This window comes from Aedes albopictus, chromosome 3 (genome assembly GCF_035046485.1).
Source record: "Aedes albopictus strain Foshan chromosome 3, AalbF5, whole genome shotgun sequence".
Taxonomy (NCBI): Eukaryota; Metazoa; Arthropoda; class Insecta; order Diptera; family Culicidae; genus Aedes; species Aedes albopictus.
Window position 1 is genome coordinate 330402750 of NC_085138.1, and position 23603 is coordinate 330426352.

At 38.2% G+C, this 23603-nt stretch overlaps 1 long non-coding RNA gene across 1 annotated transcript in view; it reads left to right on the forward strand.

Moving 5' to 3' along the window:
• The first annotated feature begins 11497 nt into the window (after positions 1-11497).
• Positions 11498-23603, forward strand: part of LOC109402318 (uncharacterized) — a 30388-nt gene continuing 18282 nt past the window's right edge. Inside the window, exon 1 of the long non-coding RNA XR_009995708.1 lies at positions 11498-23187. This is a non-coding gene — a long non-coding RNA (uncharacterized LOC109402318). The remainder of the gene's footprint in view (positions 23188-23603) is intronic.

Below are 23603 nucleotides of genomic sequence, written 5' to 3' on the forward strand. Positions count from 1 at the left end.
CCATGATCGGAAAAAAATAGAAAAGAACATGTTTGAAATTAGCTCTAAGACATATAAAACCCTTCCAAATGACTGAATAAATTAGACAAAATGTTGTTATGGCCTTCACTGGTTCACAACAAATTAAACTGAAAAAAAAATATTCGAACAAGAAATTTTTTTCCTTTAAAGTGCTCATCTTGTGATGTATGGACGGTTGGGAGGGAACATAGTTACCTATCTTGAGACAAAATTTCATCGAAATCAAAAATGTTTTTTTTTAAATCGACTTTGAATTTTTTTTAAATGATTTTTTTCAGTGTTGGATGTTTTTCTTAAAATTTGACTTATTTTGTGATAATCACCTATACCACCCATACCCCATACAACACTTTTTTTTTGTAGGTGTTCATTTTTTTATTAAACACATTTGAAAAAAAAACGATCAAAAAAGTTTAGCCCTTTTCAAAAAGTCAGTCAAGAAAAAAAATTAAAAAATGAGTATGCAAAGTGTCTTATCTGGGCAAGGTCTACACACCAAGAAAGTTTCGTTGTAATCTGAGAGGGTGCTGCCAACATTTGTTCGAGTTGGCGGGTAATCCGTATATAAAAATTGTTGTTTGTTAAGAAAATGATTGTATTTTCGCTGTTCAAAGTTGTGCCCATACTTTCTGGGACACGCTATATTATCGGTATACTGCCGTGATTCTGCAATGTAACGTAAGCGACATTCACAGTGTTGGCCATGCTTGAAGAGGACCTCCAGGCACTCGGAGTTTTCGAGTGACACGTGCTAAGGACGACCTTTGGCGGTGTGTGGCAGAGAATGATGCACCACAAGCTCGCCGCACTCAAACTGCAAACACAGCGTCTAGAAAAAGCCACGACCGGAAGTAAACAGTGGACAGGGACAGGGCATGTTGAAGGAATGGTGGGCGAACACTAGGCCGTCCCTATTTTTGCAAAAGTTGGAAATGTTAAAAGTTCAATATTGCAAAACGATCGTTTTAGCTAAAAAATCATCATGCCAAAATTTGAAGTCCCTATCTCAAGGCTAAGTGGTCCCCCTCGGGGCCTAAAGTTCTCAAAAACTGTATGGGATCAAAAAAATAATGAAATTTTTTCGACGAAAATAATATCCTATTCTACTAGAATCGGTGATTTTAGGACCCTAAAGGGCCAAAAATATGCTCAGAATTGCGATACCTCATTTCGTTTTTGAGTTATCGGACAAAATATGGCAGGTTTCCTCAAGTATTTCAAAAAATCTGGAGCTCGATTTGAATAGGTCGTATGTGCTTTTGTCGATTAAAAATTCGATCAGTTGAATTCGCTTATTATAGCGAAAATCGTTGAAATTGAGCAAAGTTTATACATACAGTAGAATCCTCACAAAACAGGCTTTCTGTTTCATCATTAAAAGTTTGCAAAATATCTGCCATATTGCTACAATGACTAAAATGAACTGATCGAATTTTATATCGACAAAAGCACATACGACCTATTCAAATCGAGCTCCAGAAATGGTCAAAATGTTCATTTTTAGGTAGTTTTTGTCAATAACTCAGAAACGAAAGAAAATATCGCAATTCTGAGCACACTTTTGGCCCTTCAGGGTCCTAAAATCACCGATTCTAGTAGAATAGTATATTTTTTTCGTCGAAAAAAATTTCATGATTTGTTTTACCCCATACAATTTTTGAGAACTTTAGGCCCCGTGGGGGACCACTTAGCCTTGAGATAGGGATTTCAAATTTTGGCATGATGGTTTTTTAGCTAAAACGATCGTTTTGCAATATTAACATTTCCAACTTTTGCAAAAATAGGGACGGCCTAGTTGGTGTTTGCTATTGATCCGATTGGCACCAGAATGTTAGGAGCGCAAAGAGCACGGTGGACGGACCAGGTAGAGCGTGATTTGGCGAGCATTGGGCGTGATCGAGGATGGAGAGCGGCGGGCGCGAACCGACTAGTGTGGCACACGGTTTCAAAATCTCGATTATTATGGAACTTTCATGTACCTCGGATTTTTCTTCGAAAATGATAAGCCTTTGGGCAGGGCCGGATCTAAGGGGGGGCCGGGGGGGCCCGGGCCCCGGGCCCCCACATTTTAGGGGCCCCCACAAAAACATTTTTTGGTTGCTAACATTAACTTTATTTTTCATATTGCTCAAGTACTGTTCGAAAATAAGGAAAAACATTTTTGGTCATCTCTCCGAGGGGCCTCCACATCCGCTCGGGCCCCGGGCCCCCACAATTCTTAATCCGGGCCTGCCTTTGGGCTATACATATATTCATAATCGGAAGTCTAGAAAATATTTCATCGACGGAAATTTGTCCATACATTTTGTATGGGACCTTTCTTAGGCTAAAACAGTATTTATTAAATTTTAGTATGGAAAAAATCCAAAAACTCATCTAAATCAAAATTTTTGCGATGAAATATTTTCAAACTTTCCATTTATGCAAAATAGCCAAAATACTGACATTCTGTGAAGACAAATCCGAGGTACATGAAAGTTTGTTAATAATTGAAATTTTGACACCCTTTAAGTCGTTATTTATTATGCCACCTTAATTTGCAAATTTTCTAGATAGGTATCTAAACAAAACTAAACTTTTAAATGAAACGAATAATTAGACTCTCTTGTATTTTTGTGCTCGTCGTTCTTGGTTTTCGTCCATCTTCTAGCTTATCGATCACTGACAATCCTTTCTGAAACCTACGAACGAACGTTGAGATAGGTTGAGATGATCCGATGATGTAAAGGCAATAATTTCAAAAAAAAAAAATGCAATTTTACAATTTCAAATTTTAGCATGCGAGTTTATCTATATCCTTTTGCGATGGGTTAGCTGATTGTATTCTATCTTGAGCGAAATCTCAACAAAGTCAACTGCAAAATCCCACAGATGTAAAAATATACTCTAAAGAGAAACTGGGCAAAATTTGATTAATTTCGATGGAGGAGGTACGAAGTTAGACAACTTCGTAAATGGCGCAAAAACTACCGACTCGCCTTTTACTATTGTTGATAAGGTGTTATTGTTCTCTTGTGCAGATAAATGGATGCATTTAATTGTTTGACCGGCTAGAAAAACTGGAAAATCTCCATTTTGAGGATTCTCTATGAAACTTAACATCAACAACCAGAGCAGCACAACGTTTGTCGTGAGTGCCTGTAAAAATATATATTGTATGCTCTCGCACACTGCACACTGACCATCTAGGAAAAGCATTGTCAAAATCAAAACGACACTAATTAGATCTTGCCCTGTGACCTATCTTGCCCGTGACCCTTATATCTTCGGAAAAGCCTATCATGATCATGATTATAGGGAAAAACTCAATGCAAGGTGGTTTTCCGAAAGGTTTGTAATTTTTTATCACCTAATTCTTTGTAAACGACAACTGCTGCTCAAAGGAATTAAAATTCATTTACAGTTAATGTATACGAAATGCAACCATGCCATTTGATCCATTGGAAAAACTTACAGGATAATTAGAACCACTCCTCGTACCCAATTAGCTAACCAACACAGCATAAGTGGTAATGCTCTTCGGCTATTCGGCTGAGCCATCAGCGCGAAGCATTTTTCGTCCACAGGTGCTGGCGCATGGATGAATTATTGGAAGGTCTAATTCATTGTAGCTTCTCAAACTTCACATTTGGCCTCACAAGTACTATGTAATATTTACTATTTTTTTATATTGCAGAATACTACATTTCGTCATTCATCGTCATTGATGTAGGTTTTGTCAAAAAATTTAAGTCTGAGAAATTTAAACTAATTATGATACACATAAAAATAAAGTTTATATTTAAAAAAAAACATACGAATTAGCGTTCAAGTGTAAAAATACGAATTAGTGTTCTAGTGTCTAGTGTTGAACGGCTTCTGTAGTCGTTATTGCACGAAACCGTACTCATGCATCATTGCCATTATATGGTGGCAGTTTAAACTGAACAATGGGTTTTCGAAAGAAAACTGTTCTCGCTGTTACGTATGTTTGTCTATGATATAATCTTTATATGAAACAGCTGGGGAAATAGTCATAAACTAGATAAGAGTGGACAATGGGATAGGGTTCAAGATAGGTCATTGGTCAAAATTCTCAAAAATGTAATATATCGATGCAACCTAGCATAAGACCTTCACATTCAACATTCTGCGATCTGCCATCAAAAAGACCAAAAATCACGAACGGAACTGTTTTCAACTGCCCACAAAGACTGGACAGTGACCACGAAGACCAGATTCCTCGAGATGAAGAAACTGGCATTAAAGTGCTACTGGGTTAAGCCCTCCCATCGCGACAAGATCGAATATCCATGAGGAGGGTTACAGTATTTTGCGCCCTAACACGTGAAAATCAATATTGTCGGGCCGTCACCAAACCGGACTTCGCACAATCAAGTCGCGACGCGACCCAACTCGCGACGTTTTTTAGTCCTGTCAAAAGTAGTGCGCATCCTTCCCGTTATTGTCAGCAACACAGCGCACTAGATGCGAAACAGTTGCGACACTTGTGGACCAAGAAATTGGCAATTTTTGATTGAATGTCGGTCTTGATTCCAACCGGATAGATAATATCATCACCAACATTGCTGTCGTTTCGTAAAATGGCTCATAGTGTTAATGGATTACGTGACGTCATATTTGCTCGATACACTCTAAATTCACGGTAAAACACACTAAAATCGTATTTCTCAACCATGTTCCCGCGAGTCTATGGTATGTATAGTGTCTATAATCTATATAATTTTTCATTAGGGCCTAACTGACTTGATCGATTTCTCTTCGTCGACTGTCTCTTACGATAACAACTTGACCAAAACGAACAAAATCATTATTCTTTTTGTTTCTATATCAAGATGTAGTCGTCTTCTTTGCATTTCAACCAAAAAATCTTTGGAAATTTCAATATACATTCTGTAATAATGCAACGTAGCCGATCCTTCGTCATCCCACCCCACTCGACACAGCTGCGACGTAGCGCTCTAATATACGGAGCATGTCTCTGGAACAACCTTCCGTTAGAGACGAAATCCAAACCAACTCTAGATGCCTTCAAACGATCGCTACACTCTAAAGAATTTTCACGTCCGATTTACGTGAAATATCACGTAGCTCATCCTTATTCACAAAATCTCAAAAGTTACCTGACGTTAGTAACTATCACCCGATAATCACGGCGTATGCACCGCCCTGTTTGGTAAAGTCCACCAAATTTTCACATAAATCGTTTGAATGCGTTTGTGTTAGTGAACTTCTGACTTCGAAGTTTCCGCAAAACGAAAGTTACGTGACTTTCAGGTGTGAAAAAAATATTCAATATGGCGTTGAGAAGCAGTTTGGTGCACAAGCTGTTGCTGATTTGAGTTTCCGTGCAAGTTGCAGCAAGTATTGAAATAATTTAATTGTATAAGACAATTGATAGTTATTTATTAAAAGGAGTTATGACTTTTTTATATTTTTTTATTAATTTCAGAAGCTGGAAGAAGGTGTTATTATACGACTGACGGTGACGGAGGTCCTACAAAGTTTTTGCATCAAAATCCAAAGATTGTTTGTATTAAATTATCCAATTTTAGAAGATCCGAAGCGTATATATATATATTTATTATTTATGAATGAAAGTGTAGATTTAGGTATGAATTACTCCAAAATAAAAGACTGATAAAGATTTTTCTTACATTTTTAAATATTAGTACCAGCTTGTACCGTATTTGAGGAGACAAGATTCTTTATCTCTATAAATTGCATTGATATATTTATTTTACAATTGCATAATTTGGCTTTTTTCATTGCATTTTGTAAGAATTTAAAATCTCTTGTCCCTTCAAATACGTTGCAAGCTGGTGCGACAGCTTTATTTTCATTTAAAAATAGTGTATAAATTACGCGAAATTCACGTAGAACTAACCATGTTCTCCCGTAAAAGTTACCGGAAATTCCAGTAGCACTCGCCCACATTTCACGTAAATACTTGTCAAGTTTACCTGATTTATCACGTCGATCAACGAAGCTCAAATTTATCCAGCTACCTGACATTCCGATGAAGGTTACGTGAAAAATATGGTGGACGAAAACCACCTATCTTTTCACGTAAATCGGACGTGAAAATTTTTCAGAGTGTATAGATAATACTTACAGAAACTTGTCAACTACTTAAGGGGCTGTCCATTAATTACGTGAGGGTTTATGGAGGGAGGGGGGGTTTGAGAAATCTTACGCGCCATATAAAATGTTCTGGGTTCTCATATAAAAAATCTTACAAGGGGGAGAGGGGGTGTCGGAAAATCGGTAAAATTCCCTTACGTAATTAATGGACAACCCCTAAGTATATTGTTAAAATAGTACTTCAAAAATGTTTGTTTCCTTGACCTCTCCTAAACATTTAATGTAACAGGTTCGCGTAGTTGATTAAATAAACTATTAAGAGAGGATCGATGAAGAGAATTTGAAAATGTCAGTTAGGCCCTAATGAAAAATCAGTGTCGAATATAACCTATAATATAGCAGGAGGAATCGTCTTCCGACAGTCGGGAAATCATCTTCGGACAGCCGACAGGCAGAATAATTGTCTTCGAACAGCCGGAGGAATCATCTTCCGGCAGCCGGAGGAATCGTCTTCCGACAGCCGGTGGAATCAAGATGATTTCTCCGACTATGGAAGGATGATTCCTACTCCTGTCGAAAGTTGATTCATCCGGCTGTCGAAAGATGATGCCATCTTCCGACAGCCGGAAGAATGAATCATTCTCCAGCAGGAGGAATCATTCTCCGACAGCCGAAGAAATCGTCTTATGACATGATCCTTCTGGGTGTCAGAAGACGATGCTTTGGACTGTCGGAAGGTGATTCCTCCTGCTGTCATTCTTTCGGCTGCCGGAAGACGTCATCATCTTCCGACAGGCGTAGGAATTACCCTTCTACAGTCGGAGGAATCATCTTGATTCCACCGGCTGTCGGAAGACGGTTCCCCCTGCTGCCGGAAGATGATTCGCCCAGCTGTTCGAAGACAATTCCTCCGTTTGTCGGAAGATGATTCCATCGGCTGTCGGAAGACAATCCCTTCGGCTGCTGGAAGATTCCTCTGCAGTTCGAGACAATTCTTCCGCCTGTTGGAAGATGATTCCTCCGGCAGACTTTGATCTTCCGAAAGTCGGAGGTATACTTTTCCGATAGCCAGACGAGTTACGTTTCGACAGCCCGATAAATTTGGTAGAGGAATCTTCCGGATGCAATTTTTAGTCTTCGGTTTTTGCACTTCAAAACTTACGTTTGTTTTTCGCCTGTCGTCCTCCCCGATTTGTAATGCACCGACGTTCCTTATGGCCGGGTCTGTAAATGTTATAATAGTTTAATTCATAATCTAAATCGTGAATTTAACAGAATTCCTTACCTTTTTAGCGTTTTCTTTGCCAAAAACTTTACTGGCGGTCTGAGACTGGCGGCAATCCACCAAAACAAAGAACAACCAACAGTACACGCATAAGCAAAAGTACCGAAATATACGTTAATTTTACCCAACACGGAAAAACGACAAACCCAAAAAAGTATTTTCAAATTCAAAATTTACATCAGGCCAAATCATTTCAATAGGTCCTATCTGCATTTGAGAGGCTCTTTTTTTCACTTTCTCTTTCAATTAGGCGCCGTCAACAAATTACGTAACGCTCTTGGGGGAGGGGGAAGTATGGCTGAGCGTTACGGCCCATACAAATTTTTTCGGGTTTTCATACAAAAAAGCGTTACGAAGGGGGGTCGAAAAATGTCGATTTTAGCGTTACGTAATAAGGCTGACACAAATTTCGATTTTCTCTTATGTCACACCCCCCCCCCCCCTCCCGGAAATTTTTGGTCGGAATTAGATATTATGAGGGGGGACACAAATAAATTATTTGGGAAATTTAAAAATTTTAAAGTGAAATTAGGGTCGTCGAGAAAATTTGTTTACAAATCCGATGAGTTTGACGATCTCGATTTTGCCATTTATTTTATGCACATTTATACACATTTATTATTTATCATCCCCTCCCTTGACGAGTCAAATGTGACTTTAACTGTGCGCGCTGTTTTTAAATTTTCTGTGGGAGTGAGCAGTATAGACACTATAGATTCCATAGACTCGCGGAGGCGAAGACAACTGTAGCCAAACGAACTGTCAGTTCGTGTAGCCAAACGAGCATGACGTCACGATTTCAATAGCGACAATAGATTGCGTGACGTCATATTCGCTCGGTACGCTCTAAATTCACGGTAAAACACACTGAAATCATATTGTCCAACCATGTCTCCGCGAGTCTGGAATCTATAGTGTCTGTAGTGAGCAGGTGAGCAGGACAGGGCCGAGGACAGGGCCGAGGACAGGGCCGAGGACAGGGCAAATTCGTACAGAGCCTCATATTGTGGGCTTCGTGGCCGTGCGGTTAGCGGCGGCAGTCGTCTAGGCGTATCGTTAGCCTCGGAGTGTGGGTTCATAACTAAATCGCATTTATGCATTAAGATTTCTAAGAAATAGACTCTCAGTGCGTATATTTAATAATGAGAATGCATAAATTAATTTAAGTAAGAGAATGTGTAATTTTTAGACTCCTGTACGGTGGCAACTTATAATAAAAGCGCCGCAGTTATAGATTCTGTTTCTGACTTTCCGTTTTTGTTAAAAAATTTCAAGTTTGTATATTTATTAAGTAATATTTATAAAACTGTTAGTACAACTCCAGAAGTTCCGCATAAGGGATGCAGTGCAGTCTTACGTTGTCTTGCCATATCTGCGAGAAGTGATATCAGAAAAATGGCGTGGTGAGTAAAACGAATCGGCCCCTTCATTTTATGTAACCACGAATATTATCCTTATCCCATATTTAATTACACTATATCCTTTGCAGAGCACCAGATTGACACCGTGGGCAGGTTCCTGTTGGTGGCTCAGATATGGACATGCCAAATCGGAACATTATTTGTGGACCAGGATGCTCATCATAGAGCCCAGCAGGCTAAGGGAACGTTCATATATTACGTCCAACATTTGGGGAGGGGGGGGGGTCGGAAAATGTGACAGTACGTGTATAAGGTATAGGGAAATAGCGTGACTGAGGGGGGAGGGGGGGTCTAGAAATCCCGAAAAACGATGGACGTAATAAATGAACCTTCCCTAAGGATTCTCAACAGAACCATTGAAAGGGAAAATATTGAACTTTGTCAAAATAGGGTCCTAAAGTTAAAGACGAAATCTCGCTTATATTGAATAATACGATCAAGCATGGTGTTCTAATCGGAATTGTACTTTACTCGAACTTGAAAAACAAAGGAATAATGAGAAAATTCGAAATAAGTAAAATGGTAAATAGTTCTACGGTTCTACTTTGACATTTGAGGTCAACCTTGTGTGACTGAGCTCGACATTTTTCGCTCTGGGATTTCGAAAATGTTCCTATCTGACATACACGGTGAAAAAAAAATCACTCAAAGTATGTGTTATAAGCTAGGGACGAGACAAAAGGCTAAAAAATAAAAATTATATATTTTCAACTACGGTTAATAAAAACGTCAAAAATTGAGTAAATATGTACTCTTGAACCATATATTGTGGTTTGAAACAAGAATCCCGACAGGACTTTAGGAGCCTATTATTCATTTTTAGATAAAATAAATTTGTCATTAAGCTTGAAACGCTTCATGTTGAAATTTAGCTGCTAATTCACCGATTTAATATATTGAAATGAAATTCCTAAAGAAAAGCGTAATTTTACTTAAATTTATACATTATACCCCAGACAGACATGTGATACGAGTGTGATTCCTGTACAACGGTCAGTGTCATGAAAATTCTAACAAGACTGACTTGAACTGAGAGAATTTTCAGTATGGCTGTTGCAGATGCAACAATGGAAACAACTTTCCGAAATCTTATTACGTTTAATGGCACGCTGTCTCGTGCAGCGAATAAAATTTTCCTACAAATACATTTTATCTTTAGGTTATGTTTTAGGTTATCTTTAGTAGTGTACTTACGTTTGTAAGTTTCCTTTTCTTTTGCCGGGTCGATCGAGTATAGGTTTAAATTTTGCACAAATAGCTAGTTACCTTTAGAATTTAAGTAACATTTGGATTCAATAAAGCCGGCGCAACATCCTTCCAATTTGCCACGATCACTAATCTAAGTAGGTATAGTTTCATTAGATTTTAAGTACATATAAGCATGATCACTTTTTCTCACCAATAAGATTTAGGTTTAACATTAGATTTAGTAATTACAGATATAGGTGCACTACTTTTACGGAAAAAATAACTAGTCTTAGGTTCTTCTAAGAGCATCGCCACGGGCGTCCCTATCTGGGTCCCTATCCCTATTTCCGGGCCCTGAATAGGGACCCATGTTCACACCGGTGGTATCTAAACGGGAATGAAAAATAAGGACGCGACATGGGATTAGCGATGGGTTTCCACATTTGGGGACCCACTCAAATCTTGCACTGAGTTGCTATTCCGATGATTTGTGTGACGTCACTTTCTCTATTTATATTTTGCGTTGAAGTGAGCTGAGCAGTGGTATGGAAAATGAACAGCACTGCCCCCATTCACACAACAGTCCCATGTGAATAGGAAACCCAGCAAACATGGGACTGTTATGCGAATAGGGACAGAGCAGTGGATCAATAAAGCATGTGGTGAATGATGCACTTTGTCTTACGTGACTATAAATAGATGTTTTCCAGAACCCTATCACAAACAAACAGACGCAACACTAATAATTCCCACGTACACCGATTCCACAGTTTATTTAAAAATTTAATAGTTGGCCAACTGTCCATCTGTGGCGCTCGCAGCGTTTTTGTTCAAGTTTTACATTTGCTCACTATTGTCACCTAGTTTATGATTAGCCACTCTATTGGCCAAACTCAGTCCTTTTAGATTGGGTGAATATGTTTCCGCGACTATGATTTTGAATAGCAAACATATCAATTGAAAGAAATTGCTATCAAAATCATCGTCATGTAAACATAATCCCCAATCAATGCCAAACACGCTATTTCACAAAACGCTCAGTAGGTGCCGGTAGTGAGCGAACGTCAAACAGGAGCAAAAATTATGTGAGCGCCATCTGCGAACAATTTGCATACTACAGAATGTTTGATTTAAATATTCTTTAAAAAATAAAACGATAAGAAATGACTAGAGGGAGACTGGAGACGTATGCTTGTCTGTGACGAAATGTTAGAAGTGTTGCGTGTGTTTGTCTGTGACCCTTTTTGCCTTTGTGATTTTATGCAAGATTCATCAAAAGCCATAAGGACATATTTTATTTGTTTCAGTTTGTACTACGTCCGATAAAAAGTAAGGATCACTTTTAGCAACGCACGGTGGAAAATCAATATGTTTTTCAAGTCCCTAAACCCAAAATAGAAACCACTGGTGGGAAGGTGGGGTGCTATCTTAAAATAGCACCCGACAAGGAGTGGTATAATAGGGATAGCGATGAGGACTCCTGTGGCGAAGCTCTAACTATAACTGCAACCGTATCTAATTTTCTGCTCGTCATCTGCTGACGTTTGATTTCTTCTTACTTCGCCTCGCTGCTATCGCTGACATTTCTCGGCTGTCACGTCATCTCCACTCCGTCGGGAGCAAAGTATTCGGAACGGCAGGTCAGCGATCAATGAGGGTAACAGTCAGGTGCGGCGGAACACGTAAAGTGTTCGCAACAATGGCACTCCCCGCATAACCAAATACTGTTTGTGTTAATCTCCACACAGTATGTCTCCTTTATCAGTTACTGTTATACTTATGACACACATGTGATACAAGTATCACTGTACAATTGCCCTTGAAATGAGTTCCACACAGATAATTCTCTCTGTTCAAGATAGTCTTGTTAGAATTTTCTTGACACTGTGTACCGTTGTACAGGAATCACATGTCTGTCTGGGGTATTACTGTACCACGTACAGGTGTTTCTCTGTTGAAAATATGGATCTCGAAGCTTCCGATCATAAAGAACGGTCTGTGAAGACCATACCAAGTTGTAACAATTTGTCATATTGTGCTGAAATTATTGAGCAATATAGCTCGCAATATAGTGCCGAAAACTCAAGTGGCATGGTGGCAATGCAGAATGACCTTTTCTCAAACGGTTTGCGAGTTTTTTTTGCAACACACTTACACATGTGCATTTCACTGTACTCCACTTAAATTCAACAGTTTCTCAAATAGTAGCTTTCATTAGTATCTGTACCGATCGCACTTTGCAGTTTGCATTTAGAAGAAAAAAGCAAAAAAATTTCGCCCGCGAGCTGAGTGAACAACAAAATAAAAACTTGACTCGGAAAATGATTTGAAGCTCTTGGAGTGGTCTGGATGGAAAAAGGTATGTTTTGCATGACATAAATTATTCTTGTGTTATATCTCATCGGATTATAATTGTTTTGCAGGATGCCGGAACCTGATCCGGCCTGACTGCGTGAAGTGTCCCGCAAAAAAGATTCGCCCTGCTGGGGGCGGAATCCGTGATTAAAAATCCGCTCTTACCACAGAAATCTTCAGTAAATCAGTTATTCGCCGTAGGTATTATCGAGCCCAGCATGGGACGTTGAATTTGCTTAATAAAAAAATCCAATGAACGCATAAACGCTTTTATTTTTAAACAGTTTAAATATAACCGAGCCATATATTATAAACTTAAAATACAATGCAAGACCATAAATGAATAGTAACCCATACAGTGTTCGTTTTTCTTCTAGATTTATTGTTAAACTGATATATAACCATTTGTTATGCAGTGCATTGTCTGAAAAACTGGATAATATATTGACCATACCCTTTACTGTATTGCGAAAAATTTGTTCGAGAAAACGAGCGATTATTTATGGTAACCTATCTTAACCGCCTATTCCACATACTGTAAATTGGCGGATTACCGTTTGTCAAACTGGCAAATCTGTACATGGTATGGTTCGCTTACTGTTATCTCCGATAGTCTGAGAAATAGTTCAATGACAATAGGCTCCTAAAGGCCTGTCTCAATTTCTGCATAATTCGATCAAGGATTGATTAAAACGATATGTTTACTCATTTTTTAAGTTTTCCTATTAAGTAAAGTCCATAAAACATATTTTCAAAATTTTTAATAACTTTTGCAACACTCCTTGTTTAGCACTCAATTTTGGGTAAATTTTGTTTACCGTGTATGTCAAACAGGAATATTTGCTGTCAAAAGTGAGCCAATGTAACCTTCACGTACCCGATCCCCGATAACTCATTTTCAAAATGCTGGCATTTCGTGAATTTTCCTCCGATTTTTTTTTAAGTCTCCCTTGATTGATCATAAATGGACTACCAAGGGGCCAGACACGTACAATTCGTGGTTTAGTATATTATAGTATACTGCAATAGATTAGTGCATCGTAGCAAACTCTGCAGCCGATTTTTTCGATAAACAATGTTTGATTTTTGATTCATCTGTCACAGTCTTGATTTCAGCCAGTACGATGACTTTGATGGTAATACATTAATTTACAATAGTATACATTCATGTATTAATATACTAATATACTTCTAATACACTCATTATGCTAATACATGTCTAGCCCCTTGTGGACTACCTGCTTTGCGCGCAGCCACAGTTGATCAGCAGGAGTAAATCAATTTAATTTTGTATGGCGAAATGCATCTAAACTTGAATTACTTGAAATACAAAGCTTTTCCCGAAAAAATATTTGGTAGGCTTAATAGTGGTCACCATTGTGCACAACCACTACCAAATATTTTTTCGAATAATGTGTTCCACTTTGAAGAATTTGCCTTTAGATGGTATTCGCCATACAATATTTTTGCGATTTACTTTTAGCGATTTTTCGCGCATAGAAGCTAGCGCCACATTGGTCGATGCGGAGAGTAGGAAAACAGCCGATGTGGTTAATTCATTGGTGCTTATTCATTACACTCAGGTGGCCATGTAGTATCCGGAACAATTCCGGATATATTCCGGATTGTACTGGAGTCAGGGGGTGGGGAAGGGGTCTGTTTTGCAAAATTACTAAAAGTGATTATTTCGTGTGTGTAATTGTGTCTCAGAGGCCCCAGCAGAACCTGCTCCAGGTGTTACGGAGCGGTCATATCAATTGATACATACTTAAGTCATTTTTTTCTATCCCATTCTTTCGAAATCATGAGGATTGATACGTGGCTCCGCATGTTTTGGTTGGAAATCAGAAATGTCCCCGATGACACCCCCGTAGAACCTGTGCTATATGTTCCGAGGTGGCCATATTAGTTGATACATACCCAACTAACAAAAGTAGCTGCATAAGAGCTTATGGAACAAACGCATATGCAAAAGTGGTTAATTAAGCACTTATACAGCAAAAATGTTAGTTGGGCACTTCAGTCTATCGTTTTTGACTTAGTCATTCGAAATCATGAAGATTGATATGTCGCACGGCATGCTTAGGTTGAAAATCACAAGTGTCCTCAATGAGGCCCCGCGGAACTTGTCACGGGGATCCGAATGGGCCAACTTATTCAAATCTGGTTATTGCAGTTGTGTTTCACTGTTTGGCTGAAAATCGATGATTCAAACAACAATACACAAAATAATCACTTTTAGTCATTTTGACAACCAACATTCTATCTAGCAAAACATTTGATCTACAACTAGATGTCTTTAGCCGTAACAGGACACCATTTGCAAAACACTGTTTTCACGCGAGCGTAACGCTGCGCTCCCAAAACTAAATCAAGAATATTTCCAAAACTATACATTTCTCAGTAAAACCTACTTCGGCAATCTTGTTCACATCAATCCGAAGAAGAAATGTCTAAAAGACTCTATTATTCAAAACTTCATAACAGAGCTGATATACGCATTTCAATTTGAAAATTTCAAAAACAAGATTTCTGCGATGGTGTCCCGTTACGAAATGTAACATGTTACATCATGTAAATTGGAACCAAATCCTCATAAAACAAGTATTGCACCAGAAAGTACATCTAATAGGTTTGTTATAAAACCTGTTAAACCATATGATTATGAACATTATATTCGATTGCAGACGTCATTTGTTCACGAAAGTTAGTTCCTCGCGGTGTCCCGTTACGCTGGAATGTGTCTATTCTATGTTAGTTTTGGGGAAACGTTGAACTTGCCGTTTGGTCGAGGTTAGAGAGAACCAGGGAGAACAAAGTTTTTTTTTTAAGGGGATGGGATTATGGGGGCTAATTCATAGAACATGTTAAAAAGGTTATAGCTTTTAAAGAGTATGCTGTCATCACAAAACTTAATAAAACATCACTTTTTATACTGATCCACCAGAATACCTGCCCTTTGTTTACGTAGTTTCCGCGGAGAGCTGAGAAGTGGGCTTTGTTCCAGTAGGAGCGTTACACCAAGAAGGATAATGAAAATATATACACCCTATACTATCATTTCATCATGGTTACAGATTTTTGGTTAAATATTTGACCAAACCAAACTTATTTATCCACTTATGAATGTCTTAAAAATTTTCGTAACGGGACACCAAATCTACGCACTCATTGTAACGCCTAAGATAACGCGTCGATCAAGGTAACCCATATGTTGGAAGAAAGGTCGCCACGAGTACTAAGATAATCCTGAAAATCATTTTTCTAAAGCTAGTAATAAACTCGCTATTACAACAAATATACTATTTTCGTAACGGGACACCATTAAATTGCGGCTATTGCAAAAAGTGCTTAAAACATATAAAAACCCATTTTTATGAAAAGTGTCCTTTGGGTGTATAAAATATACGTTACTATTGTAAAAGAACAACAGGGCAGTCAGGCCATGGTGAGTTCCGTATCACCCGTGCCTATCCCTGCGGATGACAAGAGATCTGATGGATTGGATCTCACAAAGAGGAACGGAGGTTGACGTTTTGGACGGGAGATGCGATAACAAAAGTGCAACGTAATTGTACTGACGAAAAGCAAGTGAAGACTAAATCTCGACATTATCCGTATTTATGATCGATTTGTGAAGTGGATGATTAGAAGGCATTTGAACTTAATTGTCAGTAAATTGTCTATCCTAAATTTCTTAATTATAATTAATGGAAAATTGATTAATTTGTAGATCCTAAACCTAAATAGTACGGAGTCCCCGAGCAGAGGGAAAAAGCTCAATAATAGCATATTTTGATATGGAGAACAAAAAGTGATATTTGTTTGTTTGAGATAAGAGGTAAAAGTACTGAAAATAATATCTCAATTTTACTCCTTGAACATCATCATCATAGCACATTTAGCTTTTGGTAAGATCTAACCAATAGCAGCGAGTTATTTGATTGATCTTCAAATATCATGTTTTGCTATTGGTTAAATGGTTCAAGAACAAATTTTTGCTATTATTTTCAGTACTTTTACCTCTTATCTCAAACAAACCAATATCACATTTTGATCGTCAGTACTTGAACTCTGCCCGGGCGATAATCACATGCATTTGTCGTTCATTGAGTCAAAATTTGTAAGTCATGCTAATTTGAATTGGATTCTATTATACTACTGTTAACTTATCAACTAAATATGTTAATCCTAGATAAAATTCGTGCGAATTCAAGCAAAACCGAATTAAGAAGTGTTTCGGAGTAAAATAGGAAGGACACGAAATGTAAGTCCAAAATTGTGTACATTTGAGCATTACCTAACCTTCAACAAATATACTTACAGCTTGAAGCTGCATTCGCTGCTGAAAAGACGTGGCCACTTAATACCTATCCGAAACAACTATACTACATTAATAAAAAAATAGTTGTAATGTTTTCGAACTTTACCGTGCCAGCAGGCATATTAGAAAATAGGAAGTAAGCAGCTGCGCCTATGCTAAAGTGCCGGTAGTGGCGCTTTTCTGATAAATGCGGTAAACGTGATAACAGTGTAAACAAGCAGAAAAGTTTGCGCTACGGAATCATAGACGGCGCTCGTGTTCCATGTGTTTTTCACATATACAGCGGCGCCGCCTGGCACCTATCCACTCAAAACATCATGCGCAACACGGGTGAAAAATGCCAGTCAGAAAAAAAGAAGTAAACAACTTGAAATTTGTACACTGAACGGCGGCTTGCGGTGAAAATTACTATTCTGAGGGTAAATTTAAATGCACAACGCCACTAAATTTGTGCAGACTAAGTTTCGTTTTATTTCAACAGATTTATGTTTTCAATTTTACCATGGACTCGATTTTCAATTAAAAAAAGTTTCTGTTGGCAACCGGATTCAAACCAAGAACCTTGACATCACCAGGCTCGCACGCTACCACTCAGCTATCGAACCGGTTGATGTGAGAAGAAACAAAACGCACACAAGAAGCATTGGTGAGTCGATGGTCATGTTTTACCATGGTAAATTTAAAAACATTTTTATGCTCTTGTCATTACTGCAAGGCTCCTTTCAGTGTATGGTGATGTAATCAATTCTGGAGCTCGATTTGAATAGGTCGTATGTGCTTTCGTCGATATAAAATTCGATCAGTTTTTTTTAGCAATAGTTGAAATATGGATGATATTTCGGTGGCTTTTAATGATAAAATTGAAAGCCTGTTTTGTAAGGAATCGCTTTTATGTATTAATATTGATAAATTTCAACAGTTCCCGCCATAAGAAGCGAACCCAACTGATCGAATTTTATATCGACGAAAGCCCATACGACCTATTCAAATCGAGCTCCGGAATTCTCTGTTACTGCAATGAATCCAGAAGAAACGCGTAGGGATAATGATTTTGTTTCTAATTTGCAACTTCTTGCCCCAAGCCACAATTCGCTGCGATGCGGAACAAGTGCAAGCCAGCGATTTGTCCATACAAGAAAAATGATTTTACTTTTAATGTGGTGGCGCCATCTCTGAGAAAAACAAGCTTTGATTTCCTACTAATATCAATGAAAACTTCATTTTTCTTACATAAAATGCTATTACTTCACCTAGATATTTAAATACGTAACCAGTCAAATTTTGAGTAAAACAAATCTGGAGCTCGATTTGAATAGGTCGTATGTGCTTTTGTCGATATAAAATTCGATCAGTTTATTTTAGTTGTTGTAGCAATATGGAAGATATTTTTGAGACTTTTAATGATGGAATGGAAAGCTTATTTTGTGAGGATTCTGCTGAATGTATCAACTTTGTTCAATTTCAACGGTTTTCGATACAATAAGCGAATCTAACTGATCGAATTTTTAATCGACAAAAGCACATACGACCTATTCAAATCGAGCTCCTGAAATGGTTTCCTATGATTGAATTTACCCTTTTTCATATGCTGGAAAGCTTGGGGCGAAACAATCATTTTGATAATTCACACCCTTGGCGAAGAGGTGCGTGGAATGTGTCAATAAAAGAAAAATCCCCTTTAAAATGTAAAATTTATTTCAACGAATATTGGCTCCCTTGTTCCATCCAGACCACTCCAAGAGCTTCAAATCATTTTCCGAGACAAGTTTTTATTTTGTTGTTCACTCAGCTCGCGGGCGAAATTTTTTTGCTTTTTTCTTCTAAATGCAAACTGCAAAGTGCGATCGGTACAGATACTAATGAAAGCTACTATTTGAGAAACTGTTGAATTTAAGTTAAGTACAGTGAAATGCACATGTGTAAGTGTGTTGCAAAAAAAAACTCGCAAACCGTTTGGGAAAAGGTCATTCTGCATTGCCACCATGCCACTTGAGTTTTCGGCACTATATTGCGAGCTATATTGCTCAATAATTTCAGCACAATATGACAAATTGTTACAACTTGGTATGGTCTTCACAGACCGTTCTTTATGATCGGAAGCTTCGAGATCCATATTTTCAACAGAGAAACACCTGTACGTCCCGCATAGAAATTTACAATTCACGATATCGTTAAAATCATAAGACATTCATTCGTGGAATAATAACTACAAAAGCAATAATAGTTCTATGATTTCATGATTAAAATCGAAAAAAGGAAATTATTCAATACTTTTCAAGTATCATAACGTTTGTGATAACGATGCATTGAATGATACATGAATAATTTCTAATAATATATTTCCATCTAGGTGACAATGGATTTTAATATTTGCAGACTTTTTTAATGTTTGAACATTACAATGGCATGTAATTACTGTAGTGTGCGCTTCCAGTTCTTTATCAGTGACAAATTTAAGGTCTTCTGAATACTTCTGAGCTTTTCTGAGCACAAAAAAACTACACTCCAGTTGGACATTTTTGCTGTAGCGGGGACGAGTGCAGGGATCCCATTGTCATCGAAAATTGCCACTCTTGACGGCTGCTGTTTCCATGTCAGCAGCTACAGTTCTCTAATTTCTGTGAATGCACTTGAAAGCTTACCTTTTCCGACTTCCACTGCATTCCAAAATTGAACTCCCCATTTTCATGTTTCCACCTGGCGATTCCTTCATCGGAGCAGTCCCGCTGCTGATGGTCTTTACCAACTGCTTTTTCCTTTCACAATAACACTGGGTTCCAACCTACCGCGAGCACTGATTCCGCTTGGTGTAGTGCGTAAGCAGCACACGAAGAATTATCAAACAAATTGAACACTTAAATCGCGGTTCGATTCCCGATTCAACAGATAAAAACGCAGCGGATGTAAACAATGATTCACATAATCATAGGTAAACTTGACAGTGTCCGACAAATGCCCACAGGGGTGTATTTTTTTTCGGGTCGATAAAGCAGGTTTGGTGAAATATTTCCGTTTTGTTTTTATCATTCGCTGTATCATGAAGTTGATGATAAAGTGATTATAATGTGTATAATTCAGCATAATTTTTGTTCGAGAAATATGGCATTTTTGAATGGTAACGATACTTAACAACCCATTCAGTGTATCATTAAAACTCCCAAAATTATAACTTCTATCATCAATATGATTTGTGGTATTACCGATTTATAATCCAGTTTATGATAACACCAATGATGAGAAAATCTTACACTGTACAATAGATGTATGATACCGTTTTATTCGGGGTGGTACAGTAATACCCCATACAGACATGTGATTCCTGTACAACGGTACACAGTGTCAAGAAAATTCTAACAAGACTATCTTGAACAGAGAGAATTATCTGTGTGGAACTCATTTCAAGGGCAATTGTACAGTGATACTTGTATCACATGTGTGTCATAAGTATAACAGTAACTGATAAAGGAGACATACTGTGTGGAGATTAACACAAACAGTGTTTGGTTATGCGGGGAGTGCCATACTGAAAATTCTCTCAGTTCAAGTCAGTCTTGTTAGAATTTTCATGACACTGCGTACCGTTGTACAGGAATCACACTCGTATCACATGTCTGTCTGGGGTATAATGTATAAATTTAAGTAAAATTACGCTTTTCTTTAGGAATTTCATTTCAATATATTAAATCGGTGAATTAGCAGCTAAATTTCAACATGAAGCGTTTCAAGCTTAATGACAAATTTATTTTATCTAAAAATGAATAATAGGCTCCTAAAGTCCTGTCGGGATTCTTGTTTCAAACCACAATATATGGTTCAAGAGTACATATTTACTCAATTTTTGACGTTTTTATTAACCGTAGTTGAAAATATATAATTTTTATTTTTTAGCCTTTTGTCTCGTCCCTAGCTTATAACACATACTTTGAGTGATTTTTTTTCACCGTGTATGTCAGATAGGAACATTTTCGAAATCCCAGTGCGAAAAATGTCGAGCTCAGTCACACAAGGTTGACCTCAAATGTCAAAGTAGAACCGTAGAACTATTTACCATTTTACTTATTTCGAATTTTCTCATTATTCCTTTGTTTAGTTCGAGTAAAGTACAATTCCGATTAGAACACCATGCTTGATCGTATTATTCAATATAAGCGAGATTTCGTCTTTAACTTTAGGACCCTATTTTGACAAAGTTCAATATTTTCCCTTTCAATGGTTCTGTTGAGAATCCTTAGCCTGCTGGGCTCTATGATGAGCATCCTGGTCCACAAATAATGTTCCGATTTGGCATGTCCATATCTGAGCCACCAACAGGAACCTGCCCACGGTGTCAATCTGGTGCTCTGCAAAGGATATAGTGTAATTAAATATGGGATAAGGATAATATTCGTGGTTACATAAAATGAAGGGGCCGATTCGTTTTACTCACCACGCCATTTTTCTGATATCGCTTCTCGCAGATATGGCAAGACAACGTAAGACTGCACTGCATCCCTTATGCGGAACTTCTGGAGTTGTACTAACAGTTTTATAAATATTACTTAATAAATATACAAACTTGAAATTTTTTAACAAAAACGGAAAGTCAGAAACAGAATCTATAACTGCGGCGCTTTTATTATAAGTTGCCACCGTACAGGAGTCTAAAAATTACACATTCTCTTACTTAAATTAATTTATGCATTCTCATTATTAAATATACGCACTGAGAGTCTATTTCTTAGAAATCTTAATGCATAAATGCGATTTAGTTATGAACCCACACTCCGAGGCTAACGATACGCCTAGACGACTGCCGCCGCTAACCGCACGGCCACGAAGCCCACAATATGAGGCTCTGTACGAATTTGCCCTGTCCTCGGCCCTGTCCTCGGCCCTGTCCTCGGCCCTGTCCTGCTCACCTGCTCACTACAGACACTATAGATTCCAGACTCGCGGAGACATGGTTGGACAATATGATTTCAGTGTGTTTTACCGTGAATTTAGAGCGTACCGAGCGAATATGACGTCACGCAATCTATTGTCGCTATTGAAATCGTGACGTCATGCTCGTTTGGCTACACGAACTGACAGTTCGTTTGGCTACAGTTGTCTTCGCCTCCGCGAGTCTATGGAATCTATAGTGTCTATACTGCTCACTCCCACAGAAAATTTAAAAACAGCGCGCACAGTTAAAGTCACATTTGACTCGTCAAGGGAGGGGATGATAAATAATAAATGTGTATAAACACAGAAAAAAATGTTGTGTAATATTACATCTGAACCGCTGCAACCCGATCATTACGTCGGTTGCATGAATATTACACAGGACGATGTATACATAAGAACAAAAGATTTTACATCAAAACGATGTATTCGTACATAGGAATCGTGATTACATCGATTATTTAGTACATCGGAATGAATTACATCGGGCGGGTTGCATTTATTTTTTGCTGTGAATGTGCATAAAATAAATGGCAAAATCGTCAAACTCATCGGATTTGTAAACAAATTTTCTCGACGACCCTAATTTCACTTTAAAATTTTTAAATTTCCCAAATAATTTATTTGTGTCCCCCCTCATAATATCTAATTCCGACCAAAAATTTCCGGGAGGGGGGGGGGTGTGACATAAGAGAAAATCGAAATTTGTGTCAGCCTTATTACGTAACGCTAAAATCGACATTTTTCGACCCCCCTTCGTAACGCTTTTTTGTATGAAAACCCGAAAAAATTTGTATGGGCCGTAACGCTCAGCCATACTTCCCCCTCCCCCAAGAGCGTTACGTAATTTGTTGACGGCGCCTAATTGGCTTCTTTAGCGGTGTTGAGATAATTCCATATTCTGAATCTGCATGCGAAACTGAGCCGAAATCCAAATTTTCATGAATTTTGGTGCCCGGGAACCTATTTAAAAATCAATTTGAAGTTTGCATGGGAGCGATTTGTCGAATCACCCCTCGTCGCATTTTGTACTGGGTGGAGCTGTCAAACAGTTACCCAGCTGTCAAAAGGTGATTTCAAAAAATCTCTTTGAAATTGATTTTAGGTACCAAAATAAAGTTCAAAAAATCTGAAAAAAATCATAGTGGCTCAGAAAAAGGTGCGCTTTCATATAAAATAAAAAAATCGATACATTTTTCTTAATTTAAAAACCCAATTGAAAGAGAAAGTGAACAAAAAGAGCCTCTCAAATGCAGATAGGACCTATTGAAATGATTTGGCCTGATGTAAATTTTGAATTTGAAAATACTTTTTTGGGTTTGTCGTTTTTCCGTGTTGGGTAAAATTAACGTATATTTCGGTACTTTTGCTTATGCGTGTACTGTTGGTTGTTCTTTGTTTTGGTGGATTGCCGCCAGTCTCAGACCGCCAGTAAAGTTTTTGGCAAAGAAAACGCTAAAAAGGTAAGGAATTCTGTTAAATTCACGATTTAGATTATGAATTAAACTATTATAACATTTACAGACCCGGCCATAAGGAACGTCGGTGCATTACAAATCGGGGAGGACGACAGGCGAAAAACAAACGTAAGTTTTGAAGTGCAAAAACCGAAGACTAAAAATTGCATCCGGAAGATTCCTCTACCAAATTTATCGGGCTGTCGAAACGTAACTCGTCTGGCTATCGGAAAAGTATACCTCCGACTTTCGGAAGATCAAAGTCTGCCGGAGGAATCATCTTCCAACAGGCGGAAGAATTGTCTCGAACTGCAGAGGAATCTTCCAGCAGCCGAAGGGATTGTCTTCCGACAGCCGATGGAATCATCTTCCGACAAACGGAGGAATTGTCTTCGAACAGCTGGGCGAATCATCTTCCGGCAGCAGGGGGAACCGTCTTCCGACAGCCGGTGGAATCAAGATGATTCCTCCGACTGTAGAAGGGTAATTCCTACGCCTGTCGGAAGATGATGACGTCTTCCGGCAGCCGAAAGAATGACAGCAGG